The sequence below is a fragment of the Pseudopipra pipra genome, chromosome 8 (genome assembly GCF_036250125.1).
Source record: "Pseudopipra pipra isolate bDixPip1 chromosome 8, bDixPip1.hap1, whole genome shotgun sequence".
Lineage (NCBI taxonomy): Eukaryota > Metazoa > Chordata > Aves > Passeriformes > Pipridae > Pseudopipra > Pseudopipra pipra.
This window is the reverse complement of record NC_087556.1, coordinates 22,546,110-22,560,719: the sequence shown is the minus strand read 5'-3', so window position 1 is coordinate 22,560,719 and position 14,610 is coordinate 22,546,110. Positions and strand designations below refer to the sequence as shown.

Here is a 14,610-nt window from a genome sequence, read left to right as displayed (position 1 = left end):
TTTAATCAAAAATGCCCCAGAACTCATGGCTTAAAGTGATTAGAAACAGCAGAGTGTGACAGCTGGGAGACTTTTCTTCCTATTGGAAAGAGTAGCTGGCTCAGGTTATAATAGCACTGAGCATGTCTGTTAAACAAAGATTATTTTAACCCTAGCAAAATGAATAAAACCAGATGCTATAATGTAAAATTAGCTGCACAGTATAGATAAGAAGTTAGCGTGCTTGAAAAATGAAAGTGCTGCTGACAGTTGCACAGCACATTCACACAATTATTGCCACCCTTACTCTGAGATCTTGCCTAAAGGCAGCCACTAACAGCTTTGTTGAGTGTTTACTGTCATAGGAACGAAGGCTGGGTGACTTTGCACAACTTCTAAGATTTTCAAATTTCCTGTTGTGATGGGTATTGTCTGACTGCTGTATCTTTTCAGCAGCCACACTCTGAAAACTACCAGCATTAGCAGCAAAGCAGGAACAATTTTCTCCCTATAATGGACCGTTCCAATAAACAGCTGTAGAAATCCCTTGTCTGTAGGCAGAGGCATAATGATAATTGTCTGCATCCCACCTGCAGTGTGAGATCCATCATTTTTTTGCCAAGGCACATTATTTCCTTAACCCTGAATGTGACTCTTGCCTGAATTTTAGTTCAGTATCATGAGCACTTTTCAGGGCTCTGTGGGTTGTAGAGATGTGATTTCATTGCTGTATCCCATATCAGAGTATCCATCTGTGTGAACTCTTATGCTACCAAGGAGCATTTTATTGAAATGTTTCATACAGGAAAAGGTACAGAATGATAAGCATAATCCAGAAGGTAGCCTAGCAAAGTAATAACCTTCTAAATAGCACTCAAAGTGTACTGAATACTGAATTATTTAAATAACTGAATAACTGAATACTCAATTATTTAAAAAAACAAACAAAACCCAAACTAAACAACAACACTGCAAATCCAGGTAAAGAATTAAACGTCATAAAAATTCACCTGCCATTTGTTCAGAAAAGTGAGGCATTTCAACAAGTTCCCTTTTCTGTGCACTTGGTTACTTTCATCAGCTCTAGGTTCTTCAGGGGCTAAAGAATGAACTTATTCTCGCTTCCTCCAGCTCCTTTGAATTTCAAATTCACACCGCTGAATGTCATGCAGACACTCCCCAGTGTCCACAAAGTGGAGCAGTACTTGACCGTCTGGTTGCCAGACCCCAGGATTTTTCTTCCATTAGCAGTTTTTCCTCAGCTAACATTAAGCAGACATGATCTTGTGTCTCTGTGCCCAGCTAGAACCCGAATAGAGACAGATCTCTACTCTTTCTCCCATGCTGCCCTCTGTAAGCAGTGACAAAAACATAAGGCCATAAGTAGGCATAGAAACGATGCTGCTTTTCTTCTCCCCAACCTCAGAGCTGCTGGGTGCTGGAGCCCTGCCCGGCTGCGCGGGCATTAAGCACTCTCTAGATGTTGGAGCACAGCCCAGCTGCTCAGGCATCTCTGTCTGTTTCTAATTTTGGTCTCTTTGCTTTTTTCGTAAGGGCTACCATTGGCTCCATCCAGTCATGGTCTCAAAACACAACCAGATCTAATACCCTTTCTGTCTCTAAGACAGAGAACTGAGAAGGATGTTGTCAGCCACTCCAGCTGACAGCAGTTTTGCTGCAGAAATCCTGTTGCTCTCAGTGCATCACCCAGGAAGGACCACATCAGTGTGGGAGGCAGCTCCCTGTGAAGGCAAGGAAGCAAGTTTGACTCCTTTGTCTTCCAGAGCCTCAAGACAGATATGAAACTACCCCTAGAATGACACTAAGTCACTGGCAGCTCTATATGCCAGGAGATGTCACTCACAGCCAAGGCTGCCCACCTCCCAACTCCCTTCTCACCAAGCAAGACTTAGCAACAAAAGTTAAAAGGAATCAGGCAACCAGCTGCTTTTAGAGATGAAATAAGGAGAGACTAAGGCTTGTTTGAAAACCGAAATTAGGATTGTCAAGGGGAAAAGGAAAGATGCTGTGCATAGTCCAAAGCCATGCTCGGTTCAGATAACCTCACTGTAACCCATCATCTCTAATAAATACAGATATTTTTGTAAACTCTGGCTTAGCACAACAGCTAAAGTTGATGTGTGATCTTTCCTTTGGGTGTTCACACTCAATTTGTTACAGAAGAGATCATAAGAGACTGTAATGCAAGGCCATCAGTCTTCCACTACACAAGTGCCACACTGACAGAGACAGTTCTCACCATCACCTTTATGCTCTCACTACACCTCTGTATGGTCAGAAACATTCTCATTTTCAGTCTTTATTTCTTTATTGCTAGTCTATTCCTTCTGTCTGTGTTCCACTTTGATCTCATAACTTCTGCAACTCTCAATGCTTTTGGAATTTATTCCCTTAGTCAACTTATAAACAATGATCCTTTCTGGATTTCTGTGTTTCCAGCCTTTTCCATCTACCTGAAGAGTTCAGCAGCACTTCTCTGCATATAGAATAATCTGCTTTTATTTTTCTTGAGCATTCTGACCAGAGCTGCAAGGCTAGCCTTGCACAGTAATGAACACAGGATATGACACAGTCCCAGCCCAAAACAAAGCGAGGTAGGGACCTGTACTACCTCAGAAACATGATCATCTACCCTAATGGCCAGAGCTAAGTCAACCCAGCACCTCTGCTATGGAATCCCAGCAAACCCACCTAGTAGAGAGGGGCTTGGGCAATGCAGTCTGTGCTCATTTACTAACTGCAGAGTTTCGTGTCTGTGGAGTTCTGTCAGCAGTGATGGCAGGGAAAGGGCATGGGAGCAGTCAGTGCTGCTGTTCAGAGAGGGGATACACACATTATCCTTTTGGTGAGTTAAAATGAGATTTCAGTAGTCATTAAGCTTTTCAGGTTGAATTGCCTGAAAAACTCACCAATTACTCTGTGAGGTTGGTGAACTTGCATCAGGTTTTGATGCACGTTACTCAAGAGGCACTCCTGCCTTCAGACTCACCACAACCAAACATCTGAAACCATAAACACTCAGAAGAGCCACACTCTTTCATTTATCAACCATTTTATGAAATTTCCTCTGTCCCCAACTGACTTCTTACTCATTCTTTATCTGCCTTTTTCATTTAACATCCTCTTATCTAGGTTACCTAGGAAGACTTTGCGAAGTAATGTAAACCACCTGTTTCAGGCCAACACGTCTTAGGCTGTGGAGAGGCTCAGGTTTGTCTTAGAATATACATACAAGCACATATACAGTAAGTAAATTGCTTTGGTTTAAGAGGGTTTATTTCAAAATCTTGGGGCTAGACACTGGGCATGTTGAAATTAGAATTTAAGCTCCAGATCAGGATTTTTACAACTGCTACATGGAACAGGGTGGGAGACTCTGCTCCAAGTTTTAATTATTCATATGGCAAAGATTGTGGCCTAAATACTGATGTGATCTCTGACCCTCCTAGTAGTGCTATGTAGAATAATAAATACACATTTACTGGATTATGTTTTTCCAGTTTAAATACTTGTAAGTGCTGAAGTAAAAACACTGAAGTGTCAGCAAAACTGATAATCCAAACAATGTAATGGGTTTTTTGGATGCTGTCTTTCAGAGACATTTGATACTGAGATCATGCAACCCTACATGTCTCAAATCCCAGCAGACTCCTATGAATCTAGGCTACACAGCCAGGCAGAGTGCTTGAACTAATCTGTCCCATGTACACACATACCTGTGCACTAGTGAGCTGGAAGATAAAGAGTGTGCTTGTCTCTGAGATAACACCAAGCTGGGAAAAAAGCTCACTGACACACAGGACTGGAATTGAAAATAAATTTGACAAATAGGGGAAAGCCTAACTCACTTAAGGACAAGAGAAAATGTGACATTTAGATAACAGCCATCACCCAAAGACAGCATGGTAAGCAATCTGTTAAGTAGCTCTTCTAGAGAAAACATTATTGCAGCTATAGCAGTTTATAGTAATCCTTCCCTCCATCTAAAGCTGGTAAAGCCTCCTGTGAGGTTCTGTGACCAATTTTGGGCACTGCCTTTGAGGAAACATGTAGACCACTTGGAGAAACTCCAGAAGAGAATAAGAAGAAAGATCAGAAGTCTAAAAGTTTGACCTATGAGGAAAGATTGAAGGAATTGGATTGTTAAGTTTGGAAAAAAGAAGAGCAAGGGAGACTCATTAATTGTCTTCAGACAAATGACATCTCTATCTGCCAGCACTGTTGTAGCTGATCTGCCTTAGGACAGGGGTGGCTCCTGGACTTTCTCCCAGCTCTGTTTCCTTGGTTCAGAAGGCAGGGAGTCAGCAAAAAGAGGCCAATCAACTCATAAGCTACGCTGTTAGCAAAGGCCAATGCAATGCCTATGCTCTCCTTGTGGGATACAGATGCAGTTGAATAAATGTTTTCCCTCCTTTCCCCAACAAAGCTCCAGGTTGCATTCGGACATAATTCAGTCATGGCAACCATTCTGCTAAATGCTATCCATGTGTACAACAATGCTTGGTGTGGGAACAACTCATCCTTTTGCTGTTTTTAGTGTTGTGACTGGGATATGACCCTGGGAAATTGCACAAGACACATTGGACAAGCCCTGTTTTCCTGGAAAAAAAAAAAAAAGCACATGGAAATCCTGGAGAGCTGGCGGGTGCTAGAGGCAGCAAAAGCCGAGCAATGGCATCAAGAGACAGACACAAAGGAGCAGGCAGCACACAGGCCCCTTCTCTGCCTTCTGCATCTGCCCAGAGCACAGAGGGGCTTTGTGCTCAGGGCAGTCCCACGGCCCTGCTTACGCTGTCCCTGCGGTGTGGGTTTACTGCTGGAGAGGCAACACCCGGGGGGTTCTGGGCACGAGCCCCAGTGACCCGGACTGCCACACCAACAAATCCCCCATTCACCCTGTGCACAAAGCAGGTTCCCCTGTCAGAGACCTTCCCACGGTGCCCTGCAGTGCTGGGTATGGTGTTCAGCCTCCGTGGCTCTCTGCAAGGCACTCACGCTGCCTCCCAGCTTGGCATCACAGCCCATCTCCCTGCTATTATACACCAGCCCGACCAAGCCTTCCCGATGCCTGCTGATTAAATATCTCAGCAGGAAGAGACTCTTATGGCTAATATCACAGCAGTCAGACCCAGATACTTAATATACAACCAACAACTGGTAGGATACTGCTGGCACAGTGACCTTTACACAGTTATTTTTCATATTTATATGGTTTTTACTGGACTTCTATGCCTGTACCCTACTTGTGCTCATGCTCATTTCTTTAGGATTCTCAATTCAAAGAAGTTTTTCAAATCGGAAAAGAAAACTGTTATCAGTTACATCAGTCTCCTGTCAGGAAACTTCTGGTATTAATTTGCTACCAGCCCATCAAAGCTCTATTTTAACTGGAGAAGATTTATTGCCATTACCCACAAAGCTTGAAGTTCCATCGGAAAATATCCAGTGAGCTCCAGATGGCTTCCCCTCCTCCCTGGCTTATCAGCTAAGTTATTGCTTGAATATACCTGACTAGCACATGATGTGAAGGCATTTGTTTGTCTTTTGATAGGAGAGAGGGGGAAAGAAAAATCAAGTGCTGACACCTTTTCAGCTTTGTCATTGATAGTTCTAATACACTGACTTGCAATGGGTCAATGGTGCTGCCAGGCTTCCTTTTGTGCTCAAGATCCTTAAGTTCTTCTTTGCTCTTCTTAAATCTCTGGCCACAATTTTTTCCTTATGCTTCTTTTGACCATCTTTTACACTTTGCAACCTTAAATTTGCACTAATTTTAGCTTTCCTTTTTTTGCCTCTAAATATGCAATTTTAAGAGATTTTATTCTTTTTCAAATTAACATAACTTTCAGCAGTTGGATTACGGCTTCTGTGGAAGAGCATAAGAAATGAATAGTCTCCTTCTGATTAGCATTCCTATTTGCCCATTTTAAATACTCTGCTGATTCAGCTCAAGTTTTTTTTATTTTGTGAAGTCACTTCTTTTAACAACTAGACATTGTTGACACAGAGTAACTGTGAATTGCTTTTGTAATAATTCAAAACTCTCATTGCAATGTCTCTTTTTGTATCAAGACTGGGGCCAACATATATTTCTCTTGAGCTGAAAGTAATGGATTGCAAATTATGAAATTATCACTCCCAGTTTTGAGGAATTACCCTGTCTTCCACTAAAATCCACCATCATATCAGCTTTCCTCAACCCAGTGTAGACTGTCACTCCCTTCTCTGTCTCCAGCATCCTGGCTGGTAATGGGCACTAAACCTCTCCTGCTTTGGTCACTTAGTCCCAGTTCAGCCCCAGGCAGCTATTGTGTACAACTATTTAATTATTGTTGCTGTTAAAGACAGCAGGGCCACTGCTTATATTGAAAGATGGGTGATGAGTGAGTCACATTACTAACCCAGTACAGCCCACCATTCCCCATGTCCCACCAGCACCCACACCAGTAGGGTGTACAATTTGTCATGGACAGAAAAAAGAGGAAACAGCTTCCAGAACAACCGCTTCCCCCCCTTAATATCTACACTGGGCCAGCAAGTTCAGAAACTTCCTGGAGAACACAAAGTCCTGAGCACTGTAAATACTGCTGTGCCCCACAGGAAGTTCTGACAGGGAGAAGGACCGCAGAGAAAACAGATCCAAACCCCTCATCACCCACAGAACACTCTGCACCCAGCACTTACAGCAGTGTCGAAATACAAGCCCCAGAAGCCACCAGTTTCCCCGTATGCCTCTCCACTGACGAACTTCCCTGCCTTGGAGGGGCTGAGACCGCCAAGCCTCTTGCCACGTCTCAAAGATGTTTTTCTCTGAATTGCAGATTCCTGGGATCACCTTGTGTGTTGAGCAACACTACTGCTTTCAGGAGCTCATTTCCCTGGTTTCCAAACAAAAAACACAGCTGCCCGAAGTGCCACATGTGAGCAAGCAGAGCCACTGCCTGTGCTTCCGCAGCCAGTAGGAACTCGAGCTTCCCAAGTATTTCTGCACAGCCAAGCAATCAGCTTTTCTCCTGAAGTTTCACTTCCCATCCAGGACCAAAAACAATTGGAGACTGATCACAGAAGCACAAACACTGTTACAAGCTGGCGCAGCATCAGCAGAACCATTGGCAAAGCCCCTGGAGGATGATGCCCATTCTGCAGCAGCCCCGTATGCAAGCACACAAGCTGCAGTGCTTGTCTGTGCCTGGGATTTTGCCTACATCCAGGTGTGCCACCTCTTAATAGTGTGATTTCCAGCACAGGTATCTGCTTTCTTTGAGGAGTGTGTCTTAATCCTGCAAGAAATTCAGTGAGCTTTTCCTCCCTTAACATACATAGCACCCATTTGCAGCAGAGAAAACTGTAGGCACCTTCCCTTTGCAACTAATCCTAGTAGATGAAGCAAAGGCCCATGGCTATCCAGGCAGGGCAGCAGTCCTGCTGCCTCCTTTCAGTAAGCCAGGGTTAGGGTTGCATGGATAAAAAAGACAGCACTCCACTTAAACACTTCCCAACTTGCCCCCATACCCCCAGCTGTCAGCACTGCTATCTCCAGTCCTCTTTTCATAGCAGAGGACAGGGAACAGCTGGAATAGTTTCTGTCTCCTGATGAGGAGCACATCCACTGTCCAAGTCTTGTGGAAAAATATACTGAGTTCTCAGAGGTCAACTTTAATAACTGGGATTCCCACAAACCATGAGGAGAATTCAGCTCATGATATTTGGCATGAATATCATGCTCTGTTCCTCATCCTGCTACAATTTCCATTTCAAAGAGCAGGAAACAAATTATCCTGTGGTATTTCTAGCGACAACCAACGGGAAAGAACATGGGATCAAAGCCTATGGCTGGGCACAGGCCTTGACAAAGTTCCTGAGTGTAAGAGAAGAAATACTTCTTGATGTTACAAAGGTAACAAGGTAAATATGAATCTAAATTTTCACAGTCAGAAGAGCACTTTGAAAAGGCTGGAGCCTCATGCCGACATGTAACAAAAGAGCCAAGGAGTTTTGCTGGATGAATGGGCTGGCACAGGATGTTATTAATCTCTAAAGTTCACATTACTTATTACTGGGACGTGCAGTGAATCCCAAGGGAAGAATTAGGCTCAGGAAAAGAAACCCATCTGTAATCAAAACATAGTTTGTTTTTCAATTTGTATGTCTTCATAAATCTTCCCTGCCCCTCCCCCCACTGTCCTTGCCTCAAATATTTCAAAATACAAACACAAAATATTTTTGATAAGGCAGCATGGGCACAGAGGGACAGTCAGAGCAGCCCATCTTTCTGACAAGTGCACAAGCTTAATCACAGAATATTCTGAGTTGGAAGGGACCCACAAGGATCATCAAAGCCCAGCTCTTAAGTGAATGGCTCACAGAGGATTGAGCTCACAACCTCGGTGTTATTAGCACCAGGCTCTAACCAACTGAGCTAATCTCAGGGTCAGCTGTCCCATCTACACATATTATGTGCAAGGGGCTGCAGCAGAAGCATCACCCAGGGCTCTGGGTGACTGAACAGCCCCCAGGCATCTGCAGAGACTGCACCCAGGATGGACATCACAGCTCTGACTTCTCACTGCATCTCCCCCAGAGAAGTAAGAGGGGGAGCTCCCACCAGCTGCTCTCCATTCCCAGCAAGGAGATGCAAGCTGAGAAGTTCCATGCTCTTCTGTAACACTCCCTCCAGGTTTCCAGGCTCTAGCCTGAGAGTCCAAAGATGCCTACTGGGACAGAGAAATCAACACTCCCCACTGTCAAAGCCAACAAAACAGGAGTTACTTCAGCTGATGAAGCAACAAGCTTGTGACATGGCTGCTATAGGAAAGAGGACAAATCCATAGCACAGAAAGGGGCTACCAGCTGGCTTTGTTAAGATGAGCACAGCTCTCCAGGAGCAGGACTGGCCAGCAACCCTGGGCCCATGCAAAAAGCAGCTACAGGTCTGGTGCTTCCCTCCTGCCACTGTGCTTCCCAGCCTCTTTCAGCACCATTTTCCCTTTGATTTGGGATGGGAAGTCCCAAGCTCAAGCTGGAGCCTACCTTCCAGCCACAGGATCTCCAGCCCAGCTGCAGAGCTTGCAACAAGTTCACATGAGCACACACTCTCCTCACATATCCTGCAGGAGCAGGGACATTGAAACAGTTATTTATTAACAGCTCTGGGACAAACGAACAAGAAAGAAAACAAATCCATTTATAAATCAGCTAAAGAGAAAACTTGTGACTCTAATGATCTCCTTTGTAATTTCTTAAATGTGGCCTGGAGCTGCCTTGGCATCACTTCTTGTGATGCTGAGTCAGCAGAACAGCCCCACTTGTGCAGTAAATAGCCTGATAAGAGCAGAATAGAGCCAAAGAAGAAATAACTAACTTATGCCACATCCAGATTTTTCTTGGCTTCTGCTAGGATTTGGGGAGACTGATAGTGATTAAATTTCTCACCACTAAATACCAAGGAGTGACTCACATTACCATCTACCTCTGCAATCCAGGATATATGCTTTCCTCTGGGACAAGGTGGAGACAGGATAAAGACAGAAAACTCACACAAGAGCTGTCTGAAAGAACAGCAGTCGGTGCTAGCTGAGCACTCATATAGGAGCGTACCAGTCCTGAATACTTTGCCAGACTTTGTCCTTTGATAACATTTCTCAAGGGGGGGAAAGAGAACAAGAATAACAAAACACTGTTTTGTTTAACAGTTACCCATAGCAGAGAAAAGCTGAGCTAAAGTTTCCAACAGTTATTGGGACAAAATTCGAAATTAGAATGCAATGTACCATTTTTGAATTTAAAACTGGTTGGACAGGAGTTCTGTCATGTGGATTGAAAGCTGTGTAATGAGCACAAGGCAATGCATCAAGATGACATTACAGCAACAGTGTTTTAAAATGCTCAGTATAGCAGTGATATGGATGAAGGAGCCAAGGCCTCAAGCAGAAGGGGCAAATTGCTCTGTAATTTATTGGAAGGAACTGCATGTCCACTGAGGACAGATTAATGTCTGAAGTATCTATGGAAACCACCATCTTACACAGGAACAATAAAACTCATAAAAAGACAAATGAGAAAAATAACTCCAACTTCAGATACTCATAAGGACAACAACACTAATTGAAAGCAGGATTTGATCCTAAAGAGATGGGGGCTCACTTAAAGAGATGTGAAGTATGGAAATGAAGGCTAGAGGCTGAAGGAGAAATAGGAGCTCTACAGTAACCCTATGGGGCAGATGTGGGAGTCCTAGCTTTAAAATCCATTTATAAACTGGGCTCCCACAGCACCCTTATTCAGATGACTCTCAGCAGCCAGTCTCTTCATGGGTCACGACCAGCTCATTCTTTACACAGTCACAGGGGAAGTCAACTTACTTTGGGTGGGAACAGTGAAGGCAAAAGGCTTTTGAGTAGTTTCAATTTTGCACTTCCCATCACTGAAAGCATCTGACAACTTTCCTTGCCCTCCTGTTTTGTCTGATATTTTCATCCAGTATTTTTCAGCCCTCAGAGCCTCTTACATCTCAATTTGGAACTCATTATATTTTTGCACCATTGATCACACCAAAACAAAAGCTTCTTAAACTCTGATTACCAGCTATAAAGGAGAAAAGGATGTGAAAGCTTTGTTTAAGAATGGAGCAGCTTTTAATGTAGCTATGATACAGCAAGTTGGTGCAGCAACAGTGCAAGACCTTATGAAACAGGAAGATGATGTTTGTTTTGAAAAATCGTTTGGGCCACACTTATTTTCTCACCCACATGCACTCCCCTTGTACTCACAGGCACCAAGCTCACCCAGGTGCTCTGGCAGGATCCCACGTGAGATGAGACCAAGGGTGCCAGATGTCAAGTCCTCACTGCATCTCTTGGGTTCCTCTTCACTGGCAAGCTACAAATTCTTGAGCAGGTCTTTTGCTGTCTTCAGGAGCTAACGGTTACTGCAGTGTGATCCATTTGCCTTGAAATCTCATTTACCTGGGACAGGTGGCTGCTCAGTGCCTTTTTTCCCCTCTCATTTTGGGTACTTTAGCTGCCATGGTCTGTTTTCCTTCTGGGAGAGGAGGAGGACAGCTCACACACGGGATGTGCTGTTGAGCTTACTGTGATCCTTCTGTTACTGGAGCAGAGTTTTCTTCCCCAAAGAGTCATCTGCACATGGGCTTTATCAGCACCCATGCCTTTTGCTGACAAGCCATCCATGTGAGGCTTATCAGGGTGCAGGCTGCTGGACTTCTCACAAACACATTTTTTCAGCATTTATCCACTTTTAGTGCAGTCGGTCGTGTCCTTTGGTTATCAATACAGACCATTCCTTTAACCTTTGATTTGCTGCTGTTCTACTCCTCTCTCTCTCTCTCTCACACACACACACTTCATTCACATTTCCTTCAGGCCCGTTGTAGTATTTCTGCTTCTCCAGCTGCATGCCTACCTTATGCATGGTGTACCAGGACCTTCACTCCACAGGCCATCATCGCAGATGGGTAAAGGTCTCCTTGGTTTGGTTAGGTTATAGCAACAGCACAGGGAGTAGGTTTTAGGGCTGCTGTGGTAACCATGCTGCTCAGTCTGCTGCTCAGATGTAGCCAGGTCTCCTGCTCGGAGCTTGTGGCACAGCACGCATGAGCACAGCAGCAGCAGCGGTCTTCTGGAAGTTAGAGGATGTTGAAATTCTGGAGGGGAACAATACAGCCTGTTCCTGGGTGACACTACCAGACTCACCACAAAGGATTTTAAATAGTTTACACCCAAGATCTACTGACAGTGTTAGAGCTGGAGCTGTTTTCAGTCTGTCATGTGCCAAGCAGCTCCCTGTGACAGCACAGGGTGAGACCATTGTCACCAGTGTAGCGTAGACTTGGTAGCATTCTTATACTCAGGCTGGCATTAACCGCAGCTTCTCCCACAAAACTCTGGTGAGACAGGATAGCTGCAGTTATGCCATAGCAGAACCTCACAAGGAGGCTTTTGTGCACATACATTTTCTCATGCTCATGCCACAGTCTTGAGTCCAGCCTTCTCCCAGCACACAGACACCAAGCAAGGCCGGGACTCTCTCACTACTTTCCCACTATTCCCAGGCTCCCCTCAGCTCTGTGGCTTACACAGCTGACTCCAGCTCTCAGCAGTGCTGTCTGCCCACAATGTATGGGAAACTGATACAAAACAGGTAATACTGGAGCCCACCATCATACTTTTCTCTGTTGAACTTCAGCCTTTCCCGAGTAACAAATTGAAACATTTAAATTTGTCACAGTGCTTTTGACCCATATGCTGCCAAGGAGTTTACAGAGATAGCACCATTAGCCCCATTTCCCCAGCTGATGAAAAAGCCTAAGGGAGCAGCACATGCCGGGTTTTCTGTCCTCTGGACCACCTCATCCACTAGTCTGGGTAGCTCCCATGTGCCAGCGCTCACAGCACACTTCCTTCCTGCAGAGAGGCAGAATTCCCAGGGTCCAGGGAAAGAGCAGCACACTTTGGCTACAACTACTCTTAAATTCATCTTCCATCATTTTGATATATTCTCTGATGTTCTGCCAGACTAACAACAATTTGGAGATTAATGGTCTAGTAAAGTACACACATGACTCATGCTACAATATCTATGCAGTTCTGCTACAACTTTAAAAACAGGCGATAAAAATTGAAAATGTCATTTAGGTTAGGAGAAACATGTTGAAAAAGAGAAACACAACCAGCAGAGTCCCAGGGAGGAAAAAAGGCATTCCCTGTGTCTCCTTCCTGCCATCTGACTTTGGGGATAGAGGAAGGAGAAACCAGAGTTAAAAGAATTCATTACTACATTAAAAAGATGCTAGTAAACCTAAAAACCTGACCACTACACTACATCAAAGGTTACCGAGACCTTTGATGTAAATTTACAGTTACAGTCTTTTGAGAAATAAAGGGGCAGAAGAGGTTCTCCAAATCCCTATTTACAGAAGGACATCTATTCCCAGCAAGGCCTATGGGATCCAGTTAGCATTCTAAGACACCAAGTGGCCAAAACACTGGAAGTCCTTAAATTGGCAGAGAAATTACTAGTCTCTGTAGCTGAGACATGCTTTGTAACATAAAAAGCAACTGTAAAATTACTGTCTTTAACAAGGAGTTCATAGCATGGGGCCAGGTTCTACTGTAAACCACTATTTTTAAGACGAAGTGCAAAGGTTTAACTTCACAGTTTGCTTAAATGCTCTGTTTGCTCTGCCACAGAAAGGGACCACCGTATCTCTGTCTTATGCCATAGTTCCACCTTTCAAATAAGGTCTCAATTCCCCTTGGTTAATGAAAGAATAAATCCTAAACACATCAGTGGAACATTCTTTTCTTCTTTTCTGTATGACTTTCATGCTTTTGGTTACAACAGTATTTCTAAGTTTTGTAAACAAGAGCCTGACCACTAGATTTAGCAGAATAAAGATCTTTTCAGCTTCAGCTGTTTTCATGTTTACTGCAGTCTCAAACAAAGATGACAAACAGTAAGTTTCCTATATTATTTCAGGAAAGTGAGCCTAAATATATAGAAGCTTTAGATCAGCTTACTGAGCACATTCAATTCAATACAAAATTGCAGATTTCCAGTGCATTTCCCACAAAGCAGTTGAAGCCAACAGCCAAGGGTTGATTGTGGCCAAGAGCAGATGTTCTCCCTGGCAAGAGCTGCCCCCTCCCATTCTGGCAAAGAGCAGGTGGCAGGGAAGGACAGTTTTCAGCAGAGGAACAAATGCCACTCCATTACCTGTCCTCACCACCAACCCACACCCCACACAGGAGCTCCATCTTCCCTCCTGCTGCATGCCTGCCCCCTGGGCTCTGCCACGCACTCTGGATGTTTCCATCCCATTAGTTCTACTGAAGGGTCTCCAAATTCCCTCCATCCCTCACTTTTGCAGGAGTCTACCTCTTCTCGCTACAGCCCAGGGAGAAAGGTGCAGAGGCTGCTGCCTCCCCTGCCCCCATCTGCAGCATCACTTCTGGTGAACGTTAGAAACCACAGCAGCTGAAGCGGCCGTTCCTGTCACTCCACCGTCTCGGGTGCCCTTCGAGCAGAATGTGACAGTGCTGTGAACCATCTGAGGGGCTGAAGCGGTTTCTGCGTCCTGAGCTGCTGAGTCACCTTTTCCAGTCAGCACAGAGCTCAAAGGCCAGTGATAGTTTGAGCTTTGGCTGAAAGATTGCAGACAGTTAATGAAGACAAGCTAATTCTCATTCCTTTGTAAAAATAGGTCCATTTTCTTTGCATCCTCTCCCTCAAGAACAATCTGGCATTCACCATCCTATGCGATCAGAAGCCAAGACTCTCAGGAAGGTCAGAAACAAAGGGGAATCAACTAAGAGCCTTTAACTTCTACTTAAGCAAAATAAAAGTGTTTGGTCAAAGGTGCAAGTTCCAGCCTCTAAACTATTCAGCCATCACATAAGGGTTACTTTTTGGTCAGAAGAGATGTAGCATACAGCGGGATGAAGGTCACAAGAGAGCATGGGACAGCATGGGTCAGGCTGATGGACGTATGTCTCCTTATTTCAGAAACTCAGTCCCTGTGTTGACATCACAAGGGGAATGCGAAAGGCAGTGTGAAGGCAAACAGTGAAGTGGCTCTGCACATCCTCATGG

The 14,610-nt window shown here is 44.4% G+C and overlaps 1 protein-coding gene across 11 annotated transcripts in view; it reads right to left on the bottom strand.

Moving 5' to 3' along the window:
* Nucleotides 1-14,610, bottom strand: part of ENTPD1 (ectonucleoside triphosphate diphosphohydrolase 1) — a 33,051-nt gene that overhangs the window by 12,055 nt on the left and 6,386 nt on the right. Inside the window, exon 1 of one of the 11 annotated variants that reach the window (XM_064663014.1) lies at nucleotides 11,422-11,586. The exons of 6 other annotated variants lie outside the window; for them this stretch is intronic. The gene's annotated coding sequence lies outside the window, so the exon portion shown is untranslated. Of the gene's footprint in view, nucleotides 1-6,684; nucleotides 7,251-9,030; nucleotides 10,749-10,769; nucleotides 11,373-11,421; nucleotides 11,587-14,610 lie in introns of those variants that run through there. 4 more of the 11 variants (XM_064663011.1, XM_064663017.1, XM_064663018.1 and 1 more) reach the window with 4 other exon arrangements.